This window comes from Crocuta crocuta, unplaced genomic scaffold (assembly GCF_008692635.1).
Source record: "Crocuta crocuta isolate KB4526 unplaced genomic scaffold, BGI_CrCroc_1.0 scaffold28, whole genome shotgun sequence".
In the NCBI taxonomy this organism is placed as follows: Eukaryota; Metazoa; Chordata; class Mammalia; order Carnivora; family Hyaenidae; genus Crocuta; species Crocuta crocuta.
The window spans coordinates 8987069-9007277 of record NW_027533256.1 but is presented as its reverse complement, the minus strand read 5'-3'; the positions used below and the strand labels follow the sequence as shown (position 1 = coordinate 9007277).

The following is a 20209-nucleotide window of genomic DNA, read 5'->3' as shown; positions in this document are numbered from 1 at the left end:
AAGCTAGAACAATATGAGCAAGAAAATAATGTTGTATTCTTGGGTTACAACCTAAAGTATGAAATAAATAATCATGAATCTATATTGATACAAAATACTGAATTAATAAATGGGAAAAGAGTCAAATCTCTCATGCGAAAGGATTTCAACTAATTTACGTATTCTACTCTCAAGGAGACAAAACATACCTCCTCACTCTTTAAGTATAGCTGCACATAGTGACTTCTTCCATATAGTACAAAGGGGGGGGTGGTGAATGGAGTTCACCTTTATACCAGAGAAATCTTACAAACACTATCTCAGCCAGGTGATGAAGGTCAACATCAACAGTTATGATTATGTTAATAGTATATACCCTTGATATGATGTGAAGAAAACGGCACTTTACCCCTATGATCTGCTTCCCTTAAACCCATAATCCCAGTCTAAAAATGAGAAAAACATCAGACAAATTCCAACAAAGCAAAGTCTACAAAATACCTGACCAGTGTTCCTCAAACTGTCAAGGTCATCAAAAATGTTGAAGAAATGTCTAAGAACTCAATGGCAAGAAGATTCTAAGGGGACATGACAACTAAATATAATGTGCTATCCTGGATGGGATACCTGGAATAGAAAAAGGACACTAGGTAAAAACTAAGGAAAGGACTTCAGTTAGTAATAATATACTGATATTAGTTTACTAATTATCAAAAAATGTACCATGTAAGAGAATGTTGATTATAGGAGAAACTGGGTAAGGGTATATGGGAAATCTCTGTAATATGTTCTCATTTTTCCTGTAAATCCAAAAATTTTTAAAAATTAAGTCTTCCAAAAAGAGGAATAGTGACTGAAATGACTATAAAATATGAAACTCCATCCCCACAAATTTCTGTAATACTGAAAGAAAGAGAGAAAGAGGGAAATTAAATTGTTTGCCACCACTGGAGATAACTAGTAACCCATTTTCAGAGTAGGAATCAAGTTCAGAATTCATAATTCACAGTTTTCTGAGTTAAACCACTATTATCAAAGGAAAATAAGTGGGACGCCTGGGTGGCTCAGTCGGTTAAGCATCCGACTTCAGCTCAGGTCATGATGTCACTGTTGGTGAGTTCAAGCCCCATGTCAGGCTCTGTGCTGGCAGCTCAGAGCCTGAAGCCTTCTTCAGATTCTGTGTCTCCCCCTGCCTTTCTCTCTCTCTCTCTCTCAAAAATAAACATTAAAAAAATTGTTTTTAATAAAATAAAGGAAAATAAGCATTTACCTCATCTTCTTAAGAAAAACTGTGATTCAATCCTAGTTGACAAGGAAAAAGTCTTTTTAATGGATGTCAGTTGGCTAATAGATCCAGAATAGAAACATTTTGTGAGTTCAAACAAAATGACTGACTTAAATTTTTTTAAATGTTTATTTATTTTAGAGAGAGAGAGACAGAGACAGAGCACAAGCGGGGGAGGGGCAGAGAGGGAGACACAGAATCTAAAGCAGGCTCCAAGCTGTCAGCACAAAGCCCAACATGGGGTTCAAAGTCACAAACCGTGAGATCATGACCTGAGCCAAAGTTAGACGCTTAACCTACTGAGCCACCCAGGTGCCCCTGAAGTAACTGATTTAGACAATGAAAGACTAAAACATTAGGAAAAAGCTTCTGGGAAACAGAATTTTCTCAGTGAACCAAACCTCTGCCTCACTGATCAGCTGCTAACTGCAAAGAAAAACATCTTTATAATGGATGGATCTATAGAATACCACTTTAACCAAATGACCACACTTTGGGCATACAAAATCTGGTGCTATATGCCTTATATTAGAAATGAATACAATGTAGACAAGAGCATCTATGCCAAAAAACCTAAATATAATCCAGCCTTTAGACCCAACCTTTTATTTTTAGGAAACACAGTGGCTGCAGATACAAATTAAATACCACAAGGAAACCACCAGACAAATTCAGAATGTGAATCATTCTTTAAGACAACTGGCCTGATCTCTTCCAGAAGCCAGGATCATAGGAAGAACAAGCAGAGGTAGGGACAAATGTAATACAGTAGTCTCCCCTTATCTGAGGTTTTGCTTTCCATGATTTCAACCACTGGTCCAGAAGCAGATGATGCTCCTTCTGACTGACCATCAGAAGATCAACAGTAGCCCAACACTATGTCACAATGCCTACGTCATTCACCTCACGAAGAAGTGAATGAATCACATAAGCATGCTATCATCTCACATCATCACAAGAAGGGTATACAGTACAATAATTAGCGACAGGCCATTTTCACATAACTTTTATTATAATATATAGTTATGAACTATTTTATTATTGTTATTAATCTCTTGCTGTGCCTAATCTGCAAATTAAACTTTATTATAGATACATAGTGGAAAAATAGGGTTTGGTACTACCTGCAGTTTCAGGCATCCACTGGGGGTCTTGGAATATATACTCCACAAATTAGGGGGTGGGGCACAGATTAAAAGTGTCTAAGACAACAACAAATGTAACACATGAGCTTTGATTGAATGCTGGTTTGAGAAACCCACCTACAAAAGAACAGAAGAAACTTGGATACAGATTAAAAATTAAGGTGTTTGCCAGCATTCTTCACAGAGCTAGAACAAACAATCCTGAGATTTGTATGGAACCAGAAGAGACCCCGAATAGCCAAAGCAATCTTGAAAAAGAAAACCAAAGCAGGAGGCATCACAATCCCAGACTTTAAGATGTATTACAAAGCCGTAATCATCAAGACAGTATGGTACTGGCACAAAAACAGACATTCAGATCAATGGAACATAATTGAGAACCCAGAAATGGACCCAGAAATGAATGGCCAACTAATCTTTGACGAAGCAGAAAAGAATATACAAAGGAATAAAGACAGTCTTTTCAGCAAATGGTACTGGGAAAACTGGACAGCAACATGCACAAAAATGAACGTGGGCCATTTTCTTACACCATACACAAAAATAAACTCAAAATGAACGAAAGGCCTACACATAAGACAGGAAGCCATCAACATCCTAGAGGAGAAAAGCAGGCAAAAACCTCTTTGACCTCGGCTGCAGCAACTTCTTATTCAACAGACCTCCAGAGGCAAGGGAAACCGAAACAAAAATGAACTATTGGGACCTCATCAAAATAAAAAGCTTCTGCACAGCAAACAATCAGCAAAACTAAAAGGCAACCGACAAAATGGGAGAAGATATTTGCAAATGATATACCAGATAAAAGGTTAGTATCCAAAATCTATAGAGAGCTTATCAAACTCAACACCCAAAAAACCCAAATAATCCCTTGAGGAAATGGGCAAAAGACATGAATAGACACTTCTCCAAAGAAGACATCCAGATGGCCAACCGACACATGAAAAAATGCTCAACATCGCTCATCAACTGGGAAACACAAATCAAAACCACACTGAGATACCACCTCACACCTGTCAGAATGGCTAACATTAACAACTCAGCAACGACAGATTTTGGCGAGGATGCAGAAGAAGAGGATCTCTTGCATTGCTGGGGGGAATGCAAAATGGTGCAGCCACTCTGGAAAAGAGTACAGAGGTTCCTCAAAAAGTTAAAAACAGAACTACCCTACGATCCAGCAATTGCACTACTAGGTATTTATCCAAGAGGTACAGGTGTGCTGTTTCAAAGCAGCACATGCACCCCAATGTTTATAGCACCACTATCAACAACAGCCAAAGTTTAGAAAAGAACCCAAATGTCCATCGATAGATGAATGGTTAAAGAAGATGTGGTGTGTGTACACACACACACACACACACACACACACACACACACACTGGAGTATTATTCGGCAATTAAAAAGAATGAAGTCTGAGTATTATGCTAAGTGAAATTAGTCAGACAAATATCATATGACTTCACTCATATGAGGACTTGAAGATACCAAACAAATGAACATAGAGGAAGGTAAGTGAAAGTAATATAAAAACAGGGAGGGGGACAAAATATTAAGAAACTCTTAAATGTAGAGAACAGAGGGTTGCTGGAGGGGTTGTGGGGGGGGGGGATGGTCTAAATGAGTAAGGGGCTTAAGGAATTTACTCCTGAAATCATTGTTGCACCATGTGCTAACTAACTTGGATGTAAATTATAAATAATAAATAAATTATAAAACGTTAAAAAAAGTTAAGGTGTTTGGTGGGTTTTTTGGGTTTTTTTGTTTTGTTTTGTTTTGAGAGAGCAAGGAGGGGCAGAGAGAGAATCTTAAGTAGGCTCCATGCCCAGGGCAGAACTGGAGGATACAGGGCTTGACTTCACTACTGTGAAATCATGACTTGAGCCACAATCAAGTCATACACTCAACCAACTGAGCCACCCAGGGACCCTGAGTATTTTTAGAATGGCAAAAATGTTCTAAAATTAGGCTGGTGGTGATGGCAGCATTATCCCATGAACATACCAAAAAGAATTTTTTTCTAACTTATATACTTAAAATAGGTGAATTGTAATGCTATGAGAATTAAATCTCAATGAAGCTGTTAAAACATTCTTAGCCCCTTACTGTGATATTACGCTGTGATAATTTCTATTTTGTTTCACTTAAAAATATGACATTAGTTTTGATCTCCTAAATTCATTCTACACTAATGGGTCATTACGGGCAACTTGAAATACAGTGGCAACTTGAAATACACAATCCTATTATCAGGACTAATCCCATTCAGGCTCTCATATCCCAGAAAAAAATCCAACGCTTCCTGGTCATCTTCTGTGAGTTCTTACTGCCACATCCTCCATGTACACGTACAACAGAGGCTGTGTACATCCTCCATTTTACCAAATCCTTCATCCCTCCTAAGCCCTTCACTGGGCTGAAATTCCTAATTTGTGACAGCTAAATTTAGCTGATATGATTAATGTTCCATATTATCATCTACCCTCCTTCCAATTCTTCCCCATTGATCAAGGATGCTGGCAACTACTTACTGCCGTCACCACCTGCTGACTTCACCATTTATGCAAACTGACCTCTTTAATACCTCAGCCTCTCTAATTCATTGGCCTCATTTCCACCGACTTTTCATTCAATCCCACCTTAGCAGTCCATGTCCTAAAGCATCCTGAGTATTATCATTGCCAGAAATGATTATACCTGTTAAATCTCTATTTTAAGTATCCCACTGTGACCAACACACTCAATCCTTCTAGTTCATTACTTTATCCCATCCTACCCACCCCCAACATTTCTAATTGAAATTTCCAATACATTAATGCTACCACTTCCTTACTATCCATTCTGACTTCACCTCCTTTCTTGTCCAGTTAAGAGTTCATTATTCATCACCAATCCTGTAAGCACTCGCTTTAAAAAGCCCTTACTGGGGCACCTCGGTGGTTCAGTCAGTTAAGTGCCCATCTTCAGCTCAGGTCATGATCTCATGGTTCCTGAGTTCAAGCCCTGCGTCAGACTCTGTGCTGACAGCTCAGAGCCTGGAGCCTGCTTCAGATTCTGTGTCTCATTCTCTCTCTGCCCCTCCCTGACTTGTGCTCGGTCTCTTTCAAAAGTAAATAAATGTAAAAAAAAATTTTTTTAAATAATAAATAAAAAGCCCTTATTTCCCTTGTCCGTTCCCTTTCCCTCATTTTATACTGACTTTTTTTATGTGTCACTGTGGCTGTGTGACAGACAGTCCTGTTATTCAAACACAAATCTTTTTTTTTTTAATGTTTTTTTATTTATTTCTAGGAGAGAGAGAGACAGCGTGAGCAGGGGAGGGTCAGAGAGAGAGGGAGACACAGACTCTGAAACAGGCTCCAGGCTCTGAGCTGGCAGTCAGCACAGAGCCCGATGCGGGGCTCGAACCCACGAACCGCGAGATCATGACCCAAGCGAAAGTCGGACGCTTAACCGACTAAGCCACCCAGGCGCCCCTCAATCAAACACAAATGTAAGTGTTGCTGTGAAGATATTTTGCAGATGTTGCTAACATCCATAGTCAGTTGACTTTAGGTAAAGGAGAGTATCCTCAAAAATGTGGGTGAGACTCATCCAATCTGAGAAATGTCTTAAGGGCCAAACTGAGATTTCCCTGAGGAAGAGGAAATTCTGCTTCAGGTCTGCAGCATCAACTCCTGCTCAAGAGAGTACTGCTAGCCTGCCCTAAAGATTTCCAACTCACCAGCCTCCAACTGTGTAAGCAAATTCCTTGAAATTTCTTTATATATAAATATCTGCTACTGATGCTGTTTCTTTGAGAACTCTGATACATCTAGCAAAACCTCACCCCAAAAGTTGATCGGGGGGGAGGGGCAGATCACAAAACCAGGCTAGTATCACTTTAAATTCAAGATTTCAAACCTTAAAAGAATAATTAGTCAATACTTCCTGGCAAACTGTTTATAACTTCCCACACTCCCTTCCCCCTCTGCCCATACCAAACTCCTACTTCACTGAGAAACCAGAAACCAGGACAGAAAATAAAGGCTGAACACCAGAAGGATAACCTTTCATCTTCTAACCACCAAACTTCCTTACAAGGGCACACAACTTTTCTGCATTTTCACCTGTTTGATGGAAGATCTGTCTCTAACAAAGGCAAATCTCTCTACTCATGCTCTCCATTCCCTTCCCTGTATATTCTCTTTTTCATTCGCTAGACCCTGTATTTTCCTTTACCCATTCACTTTTGTTTCAATTCATGGCTAATGTTTAAAAGGTTTTCTACATATACTATACCTACATTTTCTCATTTCTCATTTACACTTAGAAAAATTTTTCACTCAGCGTCTTTCAAGTGAATTCAATTTGGGTTCTTTCACTTCACTTTAGTAAAACTCATCAACATCACCAACAATTTCCCACATAGTATTTCTGTGCCTGTTTCCTCATATATAAAATGAGGCTAACACTGAACAGAGCCTACCGCATAGGGCTGTTGTGTGATGTTTATTTTTTTTCAATAGTTTATTGTCAAGCTGGTTTCCATATAACACCCAGTGCTCATCCCAACAAGTGCCCTCCTCCATGCCCATCACCCCCTTTCCCCTCCCCCCAACTCCCAGCAGCCCTCAGTTTGTGGTGTGATGTTTAAACACTTTAACATAGGTAAAGCACTAGAACAGTGCCTGGTATATGATAAGCACTGAATAAATATTAGCTATTCTATTATTAGAATGTTCTGGATTGTTTTCCCTCGGTTTTGATTTTTTATTTCTATCTGCTTATTCAACAGTGTGTGAGTCCTGGAGGAGTAAACCACCTCAGATTTTTGTGGGGCAGAGAGAGGTGGAAAGATACAAACTAGACTATGAAATCTCCATTAAACAACTAGATTGAATTGAATTTCAGCCAAGTATTCTCAACCATGACACAATTTCACAAGGATGATACCTCTAGCCGAACAGATGATACCTCTTGCCAATATCATTTTTCTAAGTCCAAGTCCTTCCTGTCCACATTCATTTGCTGCTCACTTCTATATAGTTTGACTCTCCACTTTGATTATATGCTTCCAGTCAGCAGACTAAGTTATACTTCTGGAAATTGCCTCTGGGTGCTATGTACATAGAAAACAATCTATATGTATTACCAAATAAGAAAAAAAAAGTTAGTTACTAATTCCGCATTCATTGTCAAATGATTACGAACTTGTCTATTTGACATTTTGGAAACCGTGATTCAAGTTTTTTTACATTAATGTTAAAAAACTATACATTGCTCTAATTACTCTCATAATCCCTCCTGAATTTCACTTACTATTCATATCCTTTAAATACTCAATAGTATACAGATATTTTGATCCTTGTTTTATACACTGTGGAAGAAAACTATATTTAAAAATCACTAAAAGCTGGGAGAGGGAACATAAAACTTTGAAGAAGTGAAAAAAGGATATATGATTTATAACTGAAAACAAAATTTCAACTACAAAATTCATAAAAATAAGTTTTAAAAGGGAGTTTAATATACAAATATTAATTGATGAGCTAAATAAACAGCTTTCTTATATATACAATCAGGTAGAAGATAAAATGGAAGATGCCATTTCTAACAGAAAACAAAGAAAAAGAAAAAATTAATTTTTTAGGCAAAAAAAACCCCTAAAAATGCTATTAGGAAGTCCCAAAAAAGGGACCTGAAGAAATGAAAAGATTAAGTTTTTCCATATTCTTGGAGAGAAAGACACAACACCATAAAGTTGCCAATAAATAAGGATAAAAACCCTAAACACAAAATGAATCTATGTGATAGAAGTTAAGGTGGGAGGGGTAGTGGAAAGGAAGAGATATTAACTTGAAAAGGGCATGAGAAAACTTTCTGCGTGATGGTAATGTTCCAGATCTTGATCTGGGTGTTACCCAAGAGTATATATATAGTCAAAATTCACTGGGCTGTATATTTAAGGATTCTGCATCTTACTGCAAATTTTACCTCAATAAAATAAAAACTCAAGTCATCCCAACAGAAATGACAACTAAATGAATTGATAGCAAAATTTCATATAAACAAGATGGAAGCTAGAAAAGATTTTCAAGAAGAAAGAAAGGGAAACAGCCCTAACAGAAAACACAGTATAAGATACAATAATTAAAACAGGATGGTTTGGTTCCCAATGGACAAATAGATCAATAGACCAGAAATGGTCCCAAATACATATGGAAATCCAGTAAATTATGAAGGTAGCATTTCAAGTCTGTAAGACAAAAACAGGTTATTTAATAAATCATGTTTGGGACAACTGGATGATTATGTGGTAACAAAAATAAGGTTGGACCTATACATCATACCTTACTCCGGAATAAATTCCAAATAAATAAAATAAATAAAATAAATAAAAATAAATAAAATAAATAAAATAAAATAAAATAAATAAAATAAAAGTATAAAAAGAGAGAGAGAAAAGAAGAAAGAAAGCATATATGTACTGGAAAAATAACGTTTGAGAGTTCTTTTATAGTCTTTAGTTTAGCAAAAGATTTCTAACCATGACATACAATTTAGAAGTCAGTAAAGATGGGTAAGCATTTTTTTTTTTTGTCTGTTTATTTATTTTTCAAGGAGAGAGACCATGAGCAGGGGAGAGGCAGAGAGAAAGGGAGACACAGAATCTGAAGCAGGCTCCAGGCTCTGAGCTGTCAGCACAGAGGCCGATGCAGGGCTCGAACTCACGATCTCTAAGATCATGACACGATCTGTAAGATCATGACACGACCTGAGCTGAAGTCAGATGCTTAATCGACTTGAGCCACCCAGGTGCCCCAAGATAGGTAACCATTTTAACTACTGGGGGAAAAAATCAGAATGATAAAATCACCATAAACAAACCAAAAAGTTAAGAGCAAATTAGAAAAAACACTTCCAAAAATTAGCATATAAAAAATATAAGAATTTGTAAATTCTATAAATCTAAGAAGATGAATAACAAAGTGATATAAAAATAGGCAAGGATATGGACAGTTCACAATAAAGAAACTATAAATAGCCCTTAAAAGACAAAATATGTTTAATGTCACTCATAATGGCAGGGCTGGTGGAATGCAAGTTGGAACAACTTCTACAAATGTTATTTTGGCAGTATCTGTCAAATTTAGAAAGGCACATACATTCTGATCTAGCAATTCCACTTCTGGATATGTATCCTACACATTTTTATAAAAGTGTTAAATGATGTATATTTAAGGTAATCCACTGCACCATGGCTTTCAACAGCAAAAGAACAACCTAAAACAACTTAAATGTACATCAAAAAAAGGGGCTAGTTAAATCAGTGTTATTTATACCTGTATAATGGTATCATGAACTGAATTTGTGCCCTCTTTGGGACTCTGGGAAGCAATTAGTACTACAAGAGCTTGTGAAGATAGGACCTCAACGATGGGATCATTATCTTAATAACAGGAAGAGAGAGCAGACAATCCCTCTCTCCAAGTGAGGACACAACAAGGTGACTGACATCTGCAAGCCAGGAACAGTCCTCACCAGGAACCACATCTCTGAGCACCTTAATCTTGTACTTCCCAGCCTCTAGAATTACAACTTCCCTATTGTTTAAGCCACCCAATCTATATTTTGATATAGCAGTCCAAGCTAAAACAATTTATACCTTATATATCTGTATTTACTTGCACATACGTTAACTATCTTTAGAGGGGTTCACAGGAATCTTAACAATGTTTCCATTTGGAGGAAGAGAATGGGAAGGAGATTTTTTACTGTGTATCTTTCTCAATCTTTGGAATTCTGAAACAAATTACTTAGTCAAAATATAAATAAAATTACTAAAACATCTTTAATTCTCAGCCAGATGCTTTGGTTTTTGTTTGTTTTGACTAAAAAAGGAACCCTTTCTTAAGTCACAGAGAAATCTATACAGCGATGCCTTTCCTTTATTTCATTTTTGGTTGACCCACATGGTAGCTGCGAGTCACTCTGTAAAGAGCAACTCAGGGAAGGGTGAGCATCCATTCCCATTAACAGCTTTCGAAAATATCAAGTTCTTGATGTTTTGACGTCTCATGCCAAGCAAAGCCGGTGTGTTTGACTTTTTCTTTTCTAGTGACTCCAAAATTAATGTTGTGGCTTGGGATCCTCAGTAACAGGAAGCAGTGAAACCCATACTTCTCAATATCTGAGAAAAAGTAAGAAAAACGCTCCTAGCATAAATCTAGCTTTAAATTTTCAGAGCTTAAATACTGTAGAGTTTGAGGACTTTGGTTAGTATTTGAGTAGCAGCTTTTCTACTTGCTTTTCATATACTTCTTTTAATACTCTATCGTATTCCAAAATGCATTTGAGATGACTATAAGGTTTGTCTTTTCTAATGATTTACATTTTGACTTAATCTGTACCACATGACAACTTTAACTAGAAATTAGGAAAGAAGACATCTTGCTTTTTGTGGTTATCTAGTGAGTATATTTTATTTTACTTTTTAAATAAAGTTTATTTATTTTGAGAGAGAGAGAAAGAAAGCAAGTATGTAGGGAAGGGGGGGGAGGGAATCCCAAGCCAGCTTCACAAAACTGTGAGATCACGACCTGGGCTACCCAGGTGCCCCTAGTAAGTATATTTTAAAAGGCAACGTAAGAGATGTATGGTTTGGAAGTCCCCAAATATTCCACCATCCAGCACTCCATCAGGCCTCACGATTAAAGAACTTCCCAATGAAATGCCTAACAATATCTGGTTCCTTGCATTAGACATAAATGCACGTATGTATTTGTCCTTATTTCCCATTAAGTTATATTCACTGAAAGTAAAGACTAACTTCTACTTCCTGTTGCCCCCACATCATCTAATTCATGGACTGGCATAGATGGTTTTCTCAATGAATACTGCCTATGTAAAATCAACATCATTTCATAGTTTCTATCCTCAAGAAGGAGCAAGAAATTTGATGTACCAATATAACCACAGAAACACTACACAGAAAACCGCAAAACACAGGAAAAACATTTCCAGATGCTACTTATAAATAAATTCCCTCATTTTTCTAGAGACCTCTAGAAAATGTTTAATGGACTGTTGTGGTTACCCAGTCTCTAACAAATTTGCAAACTTCACAGAGTCATAGTTAAGATTAAAGATACAACAGTATTGGGGCGCCTGGGTGGCTTAGTAGGTTAAGCGTCCGACTTTCGCTTAGGTCATGATCTCACAGTTTGTGGGTTCGAGCCCCGTGTCGGGCTCTGTGCTGACTGCCAGCTCAGAGCCTGGAGCCTGTTTCAGAGTCTGTGTCTCCCTTTCTCTCCTAGAAATAAATAAAAATATAAAAAAAAAAAAAAAAGATACAACAGTATTGCATTTTCTTCAAATACAGGTACATGTTACAGCTATTCCCAGCTCCTGGATTACCATTCTTTTAGAAATCTGTCAAAATCAACCTAGGGAAGCTTGGACAATTCTCTGCAGTAGGAAAAGTAAACACAGCAAAATAACTTTGTATCAGAAAAAGTGGCAAATAATTTTCTTTTAATATTTGCTTTTGGAACTGTTCCAAATTTTAAAGCAGAGAGGATTACAGGTACAAATGTTAAATCATTTCAGTCAATTCAGATTAGATAAAATAATCCGATTTTAAATAAACTGCAAAGATGCAAAGGAAAACAACTGGCATTTTGGAGAATTCAAACGTATACTGTATATGAAATTAGTTTTAAATTTCCCTGGCATTTTGGGGGCGCCTGGGTGGCTTAGTCGGTTAAGCTTCCGGCTTTCGCTTAGGGCATGATCTCGCGGTTTGTGGGTTCGAGCCCCGCGTCGGGCTCTGTGCTGACTGCAGCTCAGAGCCTGGAGCCTGTTTCAGAGTCTGTATCTCCCTCTCTCTCTGACCCTCCCCTGCTCATGCTGTCTCTCTCTCTCTCTCCTAGAAATAAATAAAAATATTTAAAAAAAAAAAAAAATTTCCCTGGCATTTTGCATTTTGCAAGTTAAAGACATTAAGTGTTAATAATAGCTAAAATTTCCTGAATACTTCATCTAGTATTCCAGGTACTATAATAGTGCCAAGCACTTCATGTGCAGTACCTTACTTAAACTTTATAGCTCTATGAGATTATGCACTATTATTATTCTCATTTGACAAATAATAAAACAAGCCCAAAGATGTTATATACCCTGAACTCACCTGGCCACATGATTAGATTTAGCATGAATTTGAACTCAGAGATGACCTTAAAGTCCATGTTAACCACCACGATTAAGTTTGGGCTCCTTAACTTCCTAAAGAATTAGCAGATTTTAAACAAATCGGATGAATTATCAAAGGGTAACAGAAAGACATATATTAATACTATATTAGCTATATTTTGGTATAATTCAGCACCCTGAAAAAGAATGATGCCTAGTAAGTTTTCTTACATATTCACATATAATTTAAAAAACAGATTTCAATGAAATGTATCCAGCCTAGATATTCAGGGCAGGCTTTTGTTTGTGGTGAGCTCTCATAAATCTTTTAAAACAACATAAATTCACGGTTTAGATATGCCTTTAGTCCCAGCCCCAATCATGAGTTTCTTAAGGCTAATTAACTCTTCATTTTCACATCTTCCACTAACCCTCTCAGAGTAATGGAAATCTCATTAGTAAGCATGGTGCTGTAAAATGAGTAAGGTGCTGTAAAATGAGTAAAATCTATCATTCAAAAAACTCTTAGCTTACTATGAAGCTTTTTCCTAAGAATGGATATTACAGAAAATATTTGACTTAACAATTTTCTCTGCTTCTGAAAGTTAGAAAAGTCTAAGTTTCATTGCTGTTCTTAACACAGGATTCTGATTATCACCCAAGGACCCTTTTTTGTCCCAGTATTCTGAAGAAAAACCTATCTGGTAACATTTTTGTAAAAAAAAAAAAAAAAAAAAAGAGTTCCAACAGTTTTCAGTTGTAAATCCAAAAAGGTTAAGCAACTTTTCTATGCCTCTATAACTTGTTCATGACAAAGTCCAGAAGTCAGAACTGAGAAGTGAACCCAAGTTTGATTCCTGGACAGGTCTAGTTTCACCTACTGCACTGAATGATAGAGGACAGCTCTTATTTCAATACTCCTGTCATCTTTTAGGTAGTAGAGTCTGTTGACTCAGAACTCATTTCTGAAATCAGAGTTCAAGTTAATCTGCATAAGAGTAAGACAAATTTTCTAAATGTTCTTGTAAAGAGCTCATGACTAAGACAATAAGCATCACAGCTCACTGAAATAGGTAAATGATTCATATCTAGAGCTATGTCGCTATAATGACTTCCTTGCACTACATGAATCAGAAAGGTTACTATCCATACCATTGACTTGACTAGAGACCTCTAGAGAGCTGGCACTTTAATGTCAGACATTATTTTATACTTCTGCATTTGCAACACAGCATATGAACTACCTGGATGATTCAAATGTGTCCAAACTCAATTTACAGACAAATCAGACTAACATGAATCAGACTTCTATTCAACAACTTCTTCAACTAGAAAAGTCACTTAAATTATTTTAAGTTGTTTCCCTAAGCACTGAGAATCTTCACAAGGTTATTTCCATAATTTTAGGCATTGAGTTAAGATTATAACATCATTCGAGTGGAATTTATTCTTAAACTAATTGCCTTTCCAAGTGGCCTTTCACCCAGGATCTAAAGGAGTTTAAAGGATATAGTTTCCTACTCTTCCAAGACCCTTAAAAAGAGCCCATTTCACTGCTATCTCTTCTTTTTAACATAATTTAGAGAGGAATGAGGAGTGACTACTAATGAGTACAGGGTTTCTTCTTTGGGGTGATGAAAATGTTCTGGAATTAGATAGTAGTGATCAATGCAGATCACTGATCCACACTCTAAAAGGGTAAGTCCTATGGTCTGCGAATTGTATGTAAATAAAGCTGTGATTTAAAAAAAAAAAAAAAAAGAATTTCAAAAACAAAACCTGGCTTGACATGTGCCCTGACACTGAGCTACTGCCAAAGGATCTGTATCAGTAGCCCTTACTGAAATCTGACATACTGTAAAGAGGCAAAGCAATAAAAGTTTGGGATCTCAAGATTTTCATTCCTTATCTTAACTGAGCCACCCAGGCACCCCTATGATTTTCATTCCTTATCTTAACAAAGTATCATTTCTTGTTTATTTGTACTCTACATCAGATAATGAGCTCACCTTAAATTCGCTCATATTCAAAACAAATGCTAAAATGTATTAAGTAGTAAATGAAAAAAGATGTAACTTGGGTAAATCAGTATTATATGGGGTTTTAGGCCTGTATGCTTCACCAAGATAGAATTTTAAATTAAACATTTCTAAAAATGCTATGAGAAACTAAACATTTCTTTAAAAAAAATTTTTTTTAATGTTTATTTACTCTTGAGAGAGAGACAGCGCATTTGCGAGGGAGGAGCCGAGAGAGAGGGAGACAGAATCTGAAGCAGGCTCCAGGCTCTGAGCTCTCAGCACAGAGCCCAAACATGGGGCTCCAACTCACAAACCATGAGATGATGACCTGAGGAGAAGTCGACACTTTAGCCTCCTGAGCCACCCAGGCACTCCTAGACATCTTTAATAAAACTTTTATGTAGCCTATTTCTCATATTCTAGCTTTTCTGCTTAGTCATCAGAAACTTTTCAAAAGTAACAGTCACAAAAAGACAAATGCAATCATTTTAGACCCCTACTGAAATATCACTGTGTGTGACACACATATTTAAAAAAATATTTTAGACAGGTTTTATCTTAGGATAGCAAAAAACATACTGAAATTGATACTGTAAAGACTGGATTTTAAATACTATTAATTGTAAAAAGCTCTTCATCAATCAGACTTTTATTGAACACTTACTATATTCCAGGCTAGGTGCTGGAGACACAGATGCAAGACAGGCCTGTCCTCAAGGAGGTCCCATTTTGATTTCTCGCTTGCTTTTGTCAGGTACAGCACTAAACACGTTCACTTACAGCATCTGACCTCCTAGGTTAACCCACAGCAGGAAAATCTGAGACAGACATTACAAATGACTGTAAGACTGTAAGGCTGTTAAGACTAAAAAGTTAAATCTGGAAATAAATCAAGCTGTTGTACATTTGGACCAACTTTCTAACCCTACTTCCTAATACAACACTGCACTCTTAAGTTCCAGATTGTACTACTTAAAAAATAGCGAAATGACCGAGGGTATAACTATACCTTTTTTTAACACACGTCACTTACATAACTGTCTCATTTAAAGACATATCTATTATATTTCAAAGCATCCTCTTCTGTTAAAAGATATTTCTCTTTACCTTCAAACTCTCCATCTGAGTAGAGGACTGAACAGTTGCTGAATAAATGAATGAAATAAACAGATGTTCTAATTGCCAAGAAAGTACTTGCTGGACGCTTATCTCCAAACACAATGGACTGACAGACCAGAATTCTACTGAAGACTACTGAATTTCAGAGATAAAAATAGTACCACTGAACATTGATACCACGTAGTCAACATGTTATTAAGTTCACAGTAAACATCTGCTGGAGAACTCTCAGAAATTAAAATCAAAAGCGTTCGTCGCAATCCTCTAAAACGGACTTGGTTCTACCATCGAAGGATCGGGCACACAAGTGCAAGACAAAGAGAGGAGAGGGTGGGGTGAAAAAGTCAAAAAGTCACCACCGAGTGACCCTCAAGAGAAATGCCCGCTGACCACTGCCGCTCGCTCACGGCGTGATGGACACCCTCCGAGCAAGTCGCGGGCCCGGGCTCCCCCTCCACAGCCCAGCGCTGAAGGCCACCCCAGCCCTTTTCGGCGCCGCTGCCTGTGTTCACCCCAGAGCCTTAGCACAAAGAAACCACCGAGAAACAAAACACGGACCCCGTGGGCGCCAGGCAGGCGTCGGGACCTGGCGACCGGTGGAGCGCTCACAGCTCCCCGTCGCCGGGAAAGGCAGCCAGGGCGCGGCGGGCCGCCCAGGCGCCTCCGTCCGGACCTTCCTCGAAGTNGGAGCTACGGAGAGAGCTTCTGAGAGCCAGTATGAGGGGCGTGTCGGGGAGTCGGAGGGGGCGGGGCCCTGATCTTGGCACGTGGCGGCGCGCGGCCAGAACTCTAGGCTTCAGGCCGGGGGCGGTGCACCAGTGAGAGCGAGATCTGCGGGGGTTCCTTGCCTCAGGGTTTGAAAGTGAGGTGTGCTTAGACCGGACCCACGCGGGAAGGAGGCACCCGGATTCTGAGCACTTACCTGCGAGACAAAATGTTCACTACGTTGACCGACATTACGTTCTGTTCTGGGGACATGTGCCCGGGGCCCGGCAACCTACAAGAAGGAATTGTTCTTTTCAGCCACCTGGAAAAACCTGCCTCCTGTTTTCCCAAAATCCACCTCGTGCCAGATTCAATGCATTACCCGATTTATCTCTCAGCCTCAGAAGAGACAAATTGGGAAGCCCTTAAATATCCAATAATGGGTGGAAAGTTGTCTAAATTACATACATCACGTGCAATCGAATATATCTTAGCAATTTAAATGCCACGTGTTCAAGAAACTCAGCAATGCAGGAAGATGTTCACAATATATCATTAAGTGAAAGAAGGTCTCTCTATATAATGATCCTACCTATATATTACTTATGCATGGAAAAAACCTGAAAAGAAATCTGCCAAATTATTTTAACAGTAGTTTAGTGTTGGACTGTGAAATGAAAGGTGAACTGGTTCTCTTTTACACTTGGAGATTTTTTTCCCATGGAGCACTTATGTTTATAATCAGAAAAAGTACATTAATAATGAATGTAGATATTTGTTGAATAAATGAGTGAGTTCAGGTACACTATCTTCCCATGTCCTGCTGGGCTGGCCTGTTTCCAATGACTCTGAAATGAAACATAAATGTGAGCAATCATTCATACATTCTCTTATCATTTCCTTGCTCCCTTTTAGGCTTCTTTATTTCCTTCCTTCCTTCATTTCTCCAATAAATATCTATTACATGTCCATTCTGTGCCATGCACTGCGCTAGCGCTACAATGGAGCTTAAAGATGTAATCAACATAATAAGGAATTAATAATGGTAAACAAATGCAAAATGATCGGTGCATTACAATATAGATGGATAAATAAAGTATTATGAAACCAATTAATAGATTTTATAAACCTAGTAAAGTCTTCCTTGAGGAACTGCCTCTTAAGCTAAGAATAGAATTAACTATGCAGGAAATATTTCAGACAGAAGTAACTTGATGTGCAAGGGTCCTATGATGAAAGGAAGCAAGGTGAGTTGGAGAAATTGAGGAAAAACCAGTGCTGCTGGAAAAACAAGGAGCTATGAGAAGAGGTTAGGAAAACTGGAAAAAGACCAGATTTAGTGCTGTCATACTACCCATGTCTTTGTCCTAAGTGCAGTGGGAATCCGTGATGTGCTTCAGCATAGAGAGTGGAATGGTCAAAATGGCATCTTGAAAAGATTCCTTGTTTGAAGGGGGTCAGGTGGATATAGGAGTAGCCTAGATGGCAGATAGTAGAAGCTTGGTCCAGGGTGATGATCATGGAAACAGTAAGAGAAAGGATCTGAGGACCATTTAGGAGATCCAATTCACAGAATTTGGTGATGAATTAGGTGGGTAGTGAAGGAAAGGGAGTCATCAAGGGAAACTCATAGGTTTCTGGCTTGTGGCTAGAGATGGATATTGGTGCCGGTTCACTCAGAAAGCAGTCTTGGCAGAGATTGAAGCTCGAATGGAAAGACTGTGTGAATAGGTAGTTTGAAAGCTTTTCATCTGCCCAAAAGAGATGCCACATTGGCAGTTGGGTATATAGAGGTGGGCTCAGGCAGATAAGAGATAAATGTTGAACATTCAACATACATTCATGATAAAAACTCTTAAACATTAACCATAGAAAGAACATATCTCAACATAATAAAGGCCATATATGACAAGCCCACAGCTAATATCATACTCAATGGTGAAAGGTTGAAAGCTTTTCCTCTAGGATCAGGAACAATACAAGAGTGCCCACTCTCACTACAATTCAACATAGTTCTAGAAGTCCTACTAGAACAATCAGGCAAGAAAAAGAAATAAAAGGTATCCAAATTATAAAGGAAAAATGAAATTGTCTCTATTTGCCCATGACATGATTTTATACACAGAAAATCCTGAAGATTCAACTAAAACCTCTTAAATTCAATGATTCAATAAAATTGCAAGATACAAAATTAACACACAAAACAATTTTCTGAAAAAGAAATAAAGAAATTGATCTCATTGACAATAGCATAAAATATTTAGGAATATTTTATTTAACTGAGGAAATGAAAGATTTCTTCTCTGAAAACTACAAGACATTGATGAAAAAAAATAAAGAAGACACAAATAAATGGAAAGGTATCCATGCTCATGAATTAGGACAATTAATATTGTTAAAAGATCAATACTACCAAAAGTCATCTATATAGTCAATGTAATCCTTATCAAGGTTCCAGTGTCATTTTTTGCAGGTGTAGGAAAAACATGCTTAAAATGTGTATGGAATTACAAAGGACCCTGAACAGCCAAAGAAATCCTGAGAAAGAAAAACAAAGCAGGAGGCATCATACTACCTGGTTTCAAGCTATAATATAAAGCTATTATCATCAGAACAGCATGGTAACAGTGTAAAAATGTACCACAAATCAGCCAATGGAACAAAATTGGGGGTTACCAGAAGTAGAGAGTTGAGGAAGGAGGAATTGATGAAGGTGGTCAAAAGGTGTAAATTTCTGTTATAAGATAAATAAGAACTAGGGATGTCATGAACAACATGACATCTAGAACTAATATTGATGTAGGATGTGTAGGAAACCTGTTGAGAGAGTATATCTAAAGAGTTCTCATCACTAAGAAAAAAGTTTTTTCTTTTTTTTCTTTTTATTGTCTGTATGACAATACATGAGATTTTGGATATCAATACCATATGTCATATCTATATAAGAAATGGATATCAGCTGAACCTATTGAACATATTGTGGTAATCTTTTCACAATATATGTAAATCAAACCATTATACTGTATACCTGAAACTTATACAGCACTGTAGATCAATTATTTCTCAATAAAACTGGGGTGGGGGGGAAGAGATGAATGACATTGAAAGAGTGATGACTTGAAGCCTCGAGTATGGAGGAGTTAGCCTTAGGCCTGAGAGACAGCAGGTAGTGAGCAGAAAGAGAAAAAGACTGGGAGCGGGGCCTGGTGAACTTCAGGATTAAATGACCGTGAAATAGAGCCTGCAAAGGAGTGGCCAGGGAGGTAGAAGGAAAGGGAATTTCAAGAAGAAAGGAGTGTTTAATCTTATCAATAAAAGAGGAAACTTGAAATCCCAGAGTACTTAGAACAAAGAGTGGGTAGCAATGTGCTGGGGAATGAATGGGAGGTAGAAAAGGAAGGCAGTGAATATCGATTGAGTTTGGCAGAGAAAGAAGAAAAACATATTTTACATCTAATAGGAGGACTGTGTTGAAGGGAGAGGGAGAAAAGAAGAAATAAGCATGAGTGTAAGTGTTCTGGGAGAGCTGGACACACAAATGGAATTATTGACAGATACCTCCTACTCCCTGCCAGACCTCCAGGTAACAAAAGACAGTATAATCAGAGCAGTTGTGAAGTGAGAGGTGTGCCAGAACAGAGCTCCTGTGAGTTTCAGGTCCAGTTCTGTAATGCTGTTGACAGCCTCTCTCTCATTCAAGACAGAGCTTCTGAGTTAGTATCAATCTACCACTGTCAGCTTCTAATTATCTACATCTAGAAATGACATCCCGCATGTTTAT

At 37.8% G+C, this 20209-nt stretch overlaps 1 protein-coding gene across 1 annotated transcript in view; it reads right to left on the bottom strand.

Annotated features, from left to right (window-relative positions):
- The window catches only part of MAPK8 (mitogen-activated protein kinase 8), a 100761-nt gene extending 84407 nt beyond the window's left edge, over window positions 1–16354 (bottom strand). Inside the window, exons 1-2 of the mRNA XM_077746504.1 lie at window positions 16282–16354; window positions 15269–15422 (exon numbers count right to left, since the gene is read on the bottom strand). The gene's annotated coding sequence lies outside the window, so the exon portion shown is untranslated. The remainder of the gene's footprint in view (window positions 1–15268; window positions 15423–16281) is intronic.
- Between the last annotated feature and the right edge of the window lie 3855 nt (window positions 16355–20209).